The sequence below is a fragment of the Lactuca virosa genome, chromosome 6, assembly GCF_052849685.1.
Source record: "Lactuca virosa cultivar CGN04683 chromosome 6, Lactuca_virosa_CGN04683_v6, whole genome shotgun sequence".
Classification (NCBI taxonomy): Eukaryota; Viridiplantae; Streptophyta; class Magnoliopsida; order Asterales; family Asteraceae; genus Lactuca; species Lactuca virosa.
The window spans coordinates 257,415,272-257,424,537 of record NC_136431.1 but is presented as its reverse complement, the minus strand read 5'-3'; the positions used below and the strand labels follow the sequence as shown (position 1 = coordinate 257,424,537).

Genomic DNA, 9,266 nt, shown 5'->3' with positions numbered 1-9,266 from the left:
ATATTAAAGTATATGTTCCCCTGTTTCCGAAAATATAAAGAACGTCCAAAACAGAGTTTGTATGCAAAAGATACGATAGTCTATTATTTAATTTAATTTGTTTGATGTTCCAGAATCCTTGAATTAAACTTTATCTAACGGTATTTTCGAAAAAAATTCTCGACGTTCAGATCCCGATGCACCCATTTAGGTGTGTTTTTTAACACTTATGCACCCATTTAGGTGTGTTTTTTAACACTTAAGGAGGGTGTAACCTCATGTGGGGCATAAATGTCCTTGCTAGAGAAAAGAAATCAGATTCCTTGCTTTCCCATCTCCCTTCCCACGTGCTCTATCTCTATCCCTTACCTCTATCCTCTTGCTTACACTCCATCTAAAAGGGTACAAGCATGATTATTGATGTGATTTGAGAGTATGGCATCAAACAAGAGTGTGTGTGGGTGTTTGCACTATAAATAGAGTGCATTAGGAGCTCTTAACACACCACAACCATCAGTTTTGTTCTCTATCTCTAAGACTCTCTCCAATATCTCTCTCGGTATAACCACACAACTCCACCAACACATCACCATTCCACCACCCAAAAGCCACCCTACACCACCCTCATAACCCCTCCCTTCCACACCAACACCTCCCTAGCCCTTCCCCTCATCAGTTTCAGCTCGAAAACAGAAGGAGAACCGAAGACAACAAGCCCTCGGAACTCCCCCTGCCACCTCGTCACCACCCGCTGCCACCACCAAAACAACCCTCCACTACCCCTATTGTTGGTGGGTTACTGCTTTGTGACGTCCCCCACCTTCATTTATCGTCGTCTTCAGCAGAAAACCAAGAAAAACCAGCAGCAGGAGGCTGCTGGACTCCCTCCATCTTCACAGCACCACCGTCACTGCCACCTTGTGCTACCGCCATCCTCCACCCACTGTTGAGGTAAGCCTGCTCCAAACACCCCTTTACTCGTTGGTACAACCCTTTGTCGATCGTAACAGCGGAATCACAAGACCATTTTTTTTGTTTTCCTTCTTCTTTCGTGCATAGTGACGAACACAGAGGATTTTAAAGGCACCCAAATAAAAAGTCAAAACCACCGATTCAAAACCATTGATATAAAACTCAATTAAAAAGTAATTAGAAATGTAATGATTGTATACAGATTGTAACCGTGTCCACTTTTCAAAATAAATTACAGAAATGGTCCTTCAGCTTTAGTCTGTTTCACAGTTTCAGTCGTTAAGTTTAAAAATTAATAGATTGCAGATTTATGAATATTACAGTTTTAGTCCTTGTTTCATATAAAAATAATAACTTATTAGTTCCTTTTTTTTCATTTTCTTCTAACAATTTATTATTATTATTATTATTTTATTATATATATATATATATATATATATATATATATATATATATATATATATATCATATTGTTATTTATTCTCACCTTTATTTAATCATATTTGTTTTCAGGATTTAAAAATCTTTTAATATTTTTGACGTCATATTCGAATATACGATTTAATATATTTCTTTTAAGTTTTGTTCGGTCACATTATATATTGTTTTTTTAATATATTTTGCTCGAATAAACAAATTAAAATAGAACCCCGGATAAGTATCAAACATCAAATATAATTATTTAATTTTTTATATGTTTTTCATTTACATCATTCGTTTATATGCTTTACTTTTTTTATTCAGCTTTAAGATGTTTTATTGTTACTCTTTAAACGAATAATCTTAAATATAAGAAAAAACAACTATTATGCCGTCATAACAACTATATTTTAACAATTATTTGTTAAAAGAAAAATCTTAAATAAAATCTACCACTTGTTAATACTTATTAAGTATATATTGTCTGAAATACTAAAAAACTCCCCTACTATTTTAATTTGAATCCTATTTCTCCAGTTAAAATAAATGCGAAGAGAATTTTTTATTATTTCAGACAATATATACTTAATGGGTATTAATAAGCGGTGAATTTTATTTAAGGTTATTCTTTTAACAAATCGTTGTTAAAATATAATTGTTAGTTTGATAATTGTTAAGTTGTTTATCATAACAGTTAAGATTATTCATTTAAAAATAACAATAAAACATCTTAAAACAGAATAAAAAAATAAAACACATAAACGAATGATGTAACGAAAAAGACAAAAAATTAATAATAATTATTGTATTGTTATTTATCTATACATAAAAAATGGATTTGTTATAAACAATAATAATTATTGTATTTTTATTTATCTTTGATTATTTTCATATTAATATTTTGTTTTGATTTCTATATTGATTAAGCTCGTATTGATCTACGATTATTCCTTAACCGATAGGGGTTGTCTCGGTCCCACCTAGTTGATTGATTTTTACATAGAATACGTTAATATTAACAATAAAATATGTAATATTAATAATATATAAATTAATATAATTAATTATCAGAGACATCAACTATATGAAGATTACAATTATTACGTGGCGCATTCGGTGGAATATATGTATCAAGTCGAGCATTATACATTATTTCTCATCTATTAAAACGTTATGATATGTTGTGACGTTAAAGTGACAAAACTCTATGCGTTGGATGCGATTCTTGTAAATCAACATTCATGTGTTTCTTGATCTCAATTTGATTTTTGGCTGGAATAGATACACATTTCTTAGCAGATATGGTGTGTACGATTGATTAAAGAAAGTGATCTCTGGTGAGAGAGAGTGTATGGTTGGGTTCTTGTCTTCTTGATGGTCCTCGGTAATTAATCTAGTACGCATTTGACATCCACAAATTTCAAGGAATTTAATTTGTTCAAATTCCTTGAAAATTATTTCAAGTGCATAAATTGAAACATTACCAACCAAATATCTGAAAATTGGATGGACGAAACGATGTCTAAAAAATATGTTAAATAAATACATTTACACCGCACTGAAATAACGATAATGTATTTATTGTAAATGTAAGGTAAGTTAAAGGACCATAAATATAAATATAGTTATTAGTTTTTGCCTAATACGAAAAATATCATATTTCGTTTGTTTATATTCAAAAAGTGAGTAAAAAACATTAAATAAAAAATCCATATATAAATAATTTAGAGAAGAGAGAGGGAGACAAAGGAGTTTAAGAAGGTGGTGGTCAATTGCACGCTGATGAAGATAAATGGGAGGGGTGCGAAGTGTTATTATCTTTTAATTTTATTAATAACTTGTGAATAAAAAATTAATTAAAATAGTTAATAAGGGCATAACAGTCTTTTTAGACCGGACTAAACGCGCAACAAAAAGATATAATAGGAACCGTCCAAAAAAATTTATGGACCAAACTCGTAGATTACCCCAAATCAGAGAGACCATTTGTGTAATTTACTCATATATATATATATATATATATATATATATATATATATATATATATATATATATATATATATATATATATATATGAAAAGTTGAAATATCAATATATAGTAAATTGAAATAAGAAGGACTGAAAGTAATTTTTTTAAAATAGAAAAAAACATAAACTGAAAATATGAGTTAACTATAAGGGTAAAAATGTTAAAATATATATATATATATATATATATATATATATATATATATATATATATATATATATATATATATATATGAAAAGTTGAAATATCAATATATAGTAAATTGAAATAAGAAGGACTGAAAGTAATTTTTTTAAAATAGAAAAAAACATAAACTGAAAATATGAGTTAACTATAAGGGTAAAAATGTTAAAATTATTAAATCTTTGATAAATTGATTGTTTGATGGGGTAGGAAGAAAATCAAGACACCATAGATAAAATAAAATTATTTATTATCTACAAGTCTCATCCAATTGAGTCATTTTACCAAAGTCAAAATTGTTTTGACCGAGGTAGTTTTTGACCCATAAATCGGGTGCCAATAGCAACATCGGACGGACGACTAGGAGGTATAACCTCCTGTGTAATTTAAAACACTACTGTTCAAACTTCATTTACCATTTAACATATTTTACCCAACCTTTAAAACTATAACAATTTTAGTCCAAATGACATAAAACCTTATATAAGTTAATTAGATTTCCCCCTCATTTCAGAATCCTTTGCAAAATTAGTCCAAAACTATCAAACTTCAATTAAATTTGTCAAAACCCATGAAAAACTCTTTCAAATAAATCCAAATTTTTAATATAACAATTTAATAAATTTATTTGTATAATATTGATTAATTTTGTATTAAATAAACTTTAGATTAAATAAATTTATTTTTGAAATTATTAAATAAAATTTTGGTTTAAGTTAAAGTTTTTGGAAAATATTAAATAAAATTTATTTAAATAAATTTTGGATTAATAAAACTTTAGAATTTATTAATTAAATCATATACTTAGTCAAAATACCAAATACCCTTCACATATTAATTTATGTTAATTTTTATTTAGGAAACTAAATTTATCTCGAGTATCGTGTTCACGGCAATACGTCTCGGTTCTTGCATCCATTCTCAAAACCACTCGACAAACACGCTTTGAGGTGAGTGTTACCGCACCTCTTTTGTATTTACTTATTTTGGGGGAGAATACATGTACTAAGTATTATAAATTATACAAAAATGTTATTACAATACCTTTTAACTGCTTACGGTACGGGGAATCTGGTTTGAAGGGCCGCATAGGGTTTTTGGATTTCAGAACAGCTTAAATGCCAAAATGGCCCTGCCCTCCGGTGTTTTATGTATGGCCCCTGTCTGTGCATTGTAGTTGAAAAGTATTGTTTAACACTTATATATTATAAGTAAACAATATCGTTTTAAACTTCGATATCCTAGTATGTTATGTTGTTAGAATTATACAACTATTGAAATAACATATGCCTTTTTCTGTAGAGTTTATAAAAGAAACATACTTCATTATAAGAGCTAATGCCTTATACTTTACATACATGTCAAGCATACTCGGCTTTTATAAACTTGATGTCATGAAATAACATATGCCTTTTACTATAAAGTTTATAAAAGAAACATACTTCGATATAAAAGTTAGTGCCTTCTACTTTACACACAAGTCCAACATACTCGACTTTTATAAACTTGATGTCATGAAATTCATTACGCCTAGAAATTACCCACAAGTAAGTTAGGACTGAGAGTTATTCACAAACTTTTTTGTTAAGGGCTTTTTAGTGAGACGCTACGTTATTCATTAGCTGACTCTAAACACTTACCATACCCACACTACTATAACTGCTAATCTTAGGAGTGAGATACATATGTATAGATCTATACGGGGTTGACATCCCCACCTGTGGTTGCTAGCTACAACCTCGACTGATCAATCGAAGCGGGTGATAGGTGTCTACAGTTTTTGCTGCAAAGTCCAATGAAGCGTTGTAGTCGGGTATACTTAAGTCTCATAGCTCGGTTATAGGACCCAATATAAACATTAACTCGAATATATATATATATATATATATATATATATATATATATATATATATATATCTCTCTCTCTCTCTTACTACAATTTCTAAACTTGGTTCGTTTAAAAATCGTTTTAAGCATGAAATTACTTATGTCAGGACACTGTTTTGATTTTTTCAAAGCTTATTTTAACATGGTTTACTTATAAAGAAAATACTTTTTGAAACTCTTTTAAGAGTATTATTACTGCGGCTAGCAGAAAACCTGTGACTCTCACCAACCTTGTGTTGACCCTCAAAACTACATGTATTCTCAGGAAATCAGTAATCAAGCAAATTCAGACGACGGATTTCAGGAATCTCAGGAAATTTAGTTTACTACTTCTTATTATGTCCGCCTACCTGTTTAAGGCAATTCACATATTATACTATTATCTGTAAGAACCATGTATTCAAACATCAAGATGGAAAATAAATTTTGTTTTGTTTATTGTTGTACTTGTGTTATATATTCAGTTTATCTGTGATCCATGAACTTAGTCGTACAGCCAGGTATGTTCCGCTACGGCCGGGGGTGTGACAATAAAGAGATACAGTTAAATGTTAGTTTTCAAAATGGAATTACATCCTGTTATAAGACAAGAATAAAACCATAAATAATGATAATGACATAATGACATAGGAATAAGACATGTTCCTGTCATTATGTAAGTTTACCTTCACTAATATAATCTCCCATGAACCACGACCCATGAGATTGTTTAAACCAGTTGAGTTCTTGAAGGCCACCATTGATCATCGGGTAGCAAGTAGTCTCTCCTGTCAGAATAACAAACACTTTTGTTAGTTACTGAATAGTAACCACAAAAGCATAATGATATATAGACTGTTAAATATCTACTACTAATTGCAATGTTTTACAAATGAGTTTGATCCATGTAGAAAGAAAATCCGATAATAGAAGGATATGTAGTAAATCATATAAAGTAAAACGCTAAAAACTACCAATTTTTGGATGGAGAGGTTCAGCGAGTGACACAGTAACAATCGATCAACCCTAGAAGCACAACCTAGAAGAAAAGTTATAGAAGAAATCCACTCAGTAGCACCGGTGACTGTGGTGGTGGGGAAACGTTGAAGCTTTCGAGGTTTTCTTCTCGACCGGTACCGGTGCAAGACATCGACCCAACCACCAATCGCATAGAAAATTCAAAATCAGTAACAATCATCAGCGATTTGTCATACTAGATTCCAAAATCGAAATTGGTTTCCATCGGTCAACCACGGGAACCCAAAAACATTGTTGCCTTGCGATTTGTTACCAGCTAACGGGAGGAGTTGGAAGCAAAGAATTGAAGTCTGAAGATCAGAATAGAAAACCAACAAAATGGTTGAAGATGGTTGTGGTTGTGGCTGAAAGTCGGCACCATTGAATATTTTCTCATCGATGGAAAAAATAAGGCAGTTGAGAGCCATTCAATAGGGCTACCAATTCCTTCATACCAGAGTTTCTACAATTGGAAGTGATTCAGGGGGTTTAGAAACGAAATCTAAGATTGTTTTTTGGTGAATGAAAGCAAGCTGAGGGGGAATCGGTGGATGATAGAATTGGAGTCGGTGAGTTTTTGGAAAAGTGGGAATCGATGATAGAATAAAGGAGAAAGCGGTGCGAAGCGTAAGAATCTGATTGGACAAAAAAGAGGTGGAGTTTACTGTAGCTAACTCCACCCTCTTTTAATATATATATATATAATAAGTAAACCCGTATAAATACGACGCGAATAACAACACGACAGACCAAGGGAGCCCCCCACAACAAGAGTTAGATGAGACACGATTCATCAACACGCTGATAGATTTCCAGCTAGCTCCCAGCCTATAATCGTTAAATCTTAAGCGAGTGGGAGAGATATGTACAGATCTATACGGAATTGACACTCCCATATGTGGTTGATAACTACAATATGACGACAAGTCGAAGCAGGCATAACTTTCTAAACACATAGCGACGTCCGATGAAGTGTCGCGGTTTTCGGGATCAACAGCCATAACTCGATTATAGGAACTCATCATAACTTTGTTAAACTAAAACTAAACTATCATATACTACTTATACATTATGTAGTGATAGTATACTCAAACTCGATGAAACGAGTTTCGAATACACTTATTAAACTAAATATCCACTAATCTTGAGGAACGCCTTGAGAAGTAGTGCCTACAGTACGATAAAAGGAATATTAGGACAATATTATCATAACACTAACCATGAACTAAAGTGACAAGTAAAAATATACATATTATATCCAAATTAGGATTCAGATTTAGTCATTAAACTATATGAATCCCATTACCAAAACACTAGGATTTAACCTAACACGCTGACTTAGGTTGAGAATACAATGAGTGCTAACTTAACAACTTCGACAAAGTATTTTCACGCTTACCAAACCTGTGAACTCACCAACATTATGTTGACCCTCTCAAAATCACATGTATTCCTAGGTCAACCAACGGAAATAAAAGACTATCAAGCCAAAGAGTACGGACAACTCTCAGACTACCAAAGAGGATGGTGATTAAGGAAAAACTCAATATGAAAGCCTCTTCCATAAGCCAGCATTTTGGAACGTCGCGCCGCTCGGTGTTTCTACCACCAGGACGAGGGTGTGACAGATTGGTATCAGAGCTTAAGGGTTGCAGCGAATTAGTAATTATTTAGGAAGTACGACTATAACCTAGGGACATATAATCTATAAATATTTGTCCTTAGATCTATAACTAAAAATATTAGTAAAATACACTACCGATAGACTACTTACGGGAGATGTGACTAATTTAGAGTATCGTTTGGGTTGCTGGATTTCAGAACGACTATATGCTAAAATGGTCTTGCCCTCCGGTACTTTTCACCTTACTGATCCTTATTTGATAGTCTTGCTGTACAAAACCAAAACATAATAAAAAACACACAAAATCAAAATTTTAGATTAAGTACCCTAAATAAGTTTAATAGTACATTGGCCAAGCCAAGACTACACATAGAATTGATCAGCTATGTTTTATTTTGGATGGGTCTAAATGAATTACTAAACCTAAATATGGTAATTAATAAATTAAAAGCATAAGCAATCCAGGAAGGCATAAAACAAATACAACCATGAACCAACCAAGATATTATATATATATATATATATATATATATATATATATATATATATATATATATATATATATATATATATATATATATATATATATATATATAATACTACATAGATACATCGTAAAGTCGTTTACCAAAAAGGGGGCATCTATGCCCATACATCACTGCTAAAATATATGAAAATAAAAGTAGTCTACATACCTAAAAGTAGAAAAAAATAAACATAACTAATCAACATACTTGTCGTCATCCCCATCACCACCATCGTCATCACTCTCATCATCGTTACCGTGATGCCCCCCTGACGCGCCCACCCTATCTCTCAGTCGTTGGTAAGGGGATAAGTAAAATCCCTGCAAAGTGAACCAATCGCTCATAGCCCCCACCATCCACTCCTGGCAATGGCGGAAATCATGAACCTCCCTACTCAGCTCATCCATGCGCCTAGAGAGATGGGTTATATACATCTCAAGATACGGACCCCAACAGCAGGGGGAGCGCGTCGAACTCGCTGCTGACGATAACCTTGCTCAAACTCTCGCTTCTCTCCATGCTCTGGATCTACCTGGCGAAAGGGCACAACTCTGGCCCATGAACAAATACTCGTAACCGCCTTAAAGCCACCTCGTCCAACTCCCGGAGGGGATAATAAGTCATCCTATGAGTATCAAACCAATAGGA

The 9,266-nt window shown here is 32.4% G+C and overlaps 1 long non-coding RNA gene across 1 annotated transcript; it reads left to right on the top strand.

Moving 5' to 3' along the window:
• Window positions 1-271: 271 nt before the first annotated feature.
• Window positions 272-5,909, top strand: LOC145120766 (uncharacterized). Its single transcript, XR_013714352.1, has 2 exons — window positions 272-930; window positions 5,737-5,909. It is a non-coding gene; the product is annotated as an uncharacterized LOC145120766 (long non-coding RNA).
• Window positions 5,910-9,266: the final 3,357 nt, after the last annotated feature.